Source organism: Arachis ipaensis, chromosome B03 (assembly GCF_000816755.2).
Source record: "Arachis ipaensis cultivar K30076 chromosome B03, Araip1.1, whole genome shotgun sequence".
In the NCBI taxonomy this organism is placed as follows: Eukaryota; Viridiplantae; Streptophyta; class Magnoliopsida; order Fabales; family Fabaceae; genus Arachis; species Arachis ipaensis.
In genome coordinates this window covers 123,691,882-123,692,811 of record NC_029787.2, presented here as the reverse complement: position 1 = coordinate 123,692,811, position 930 = coordinate 123,691,882, and positions in this window count along the sequence as shown.

The following is a 930-nucleotide window of genomic DNA, read 5'->3' as shown; positions in this document are numbered from 1 at the left end:
TGTTAATTTTAACAAAAAAATTTAACATAAAACACAAAAAAATCATTTATATTTTATTTTAGGATAAATATAATATAATAAAAGATAAATATATATAAGTGATATAACCGTTATACATCGGTTACGAGTTATAGCTCGGTGGACCTTCTTGTAATCGGCGCATTAACTTTGCCGACTTTATGGCAATAAAACCTTTGATCGGTTACATAAAAAACGATTAATTCAGATCCAAACGGTCATTATTGTTTCTTAGTTATAAAAGGAAGCAATCAGAGTTTGTGAAGGTAAGTGTGTTCGTTCTAAAATAAAAAGACTCTCCTCGGATAATTATCCTTAACTGAATTGAGCGTTAAAGTGCTTTTTGCAGGTACTCCTTCATCATTTTTATTTGGTGGCTGAGGTTCATCGTGACACATCGAGAAGGTCGGCAAGCAACCCCAAAAGGACGAGTTATAATTCGGCCATATTTAGGCAAGAACAATAAGTATTAGTATTTTTTTAAAAAATTTGCAAGAACAAATGCTTTCTCTTTTTTGCATGTGGGTTCATCCCTAACCGTTTTATATTTAACTAAATTAAAACTTGTATGATACGCAGACAGCTAAATTAATTATATTGTATAGTATAAATTTAAAATATTATATATATTACTTAAGAATATATTAGATCATATGTAAATTAATATTAAACTTAGAAGTTAATTTATAAAAAATATTGTACAATACATTTATGTGAGAGGGAGAAAGAGAAAGAGATGGAAGTATGAAATTATGTGAGAGGAGATAAAAAAATGTGTGAAATAAATATTAATTTATATAGTAACTATAAAAATGAGTAATGAGTATAAAAAGAGAAGAAAAGAAATTAGATTTTAATTAAATTTATACATATATATTATAAAGAATCAATATTAATATTAAAAGTAATAGT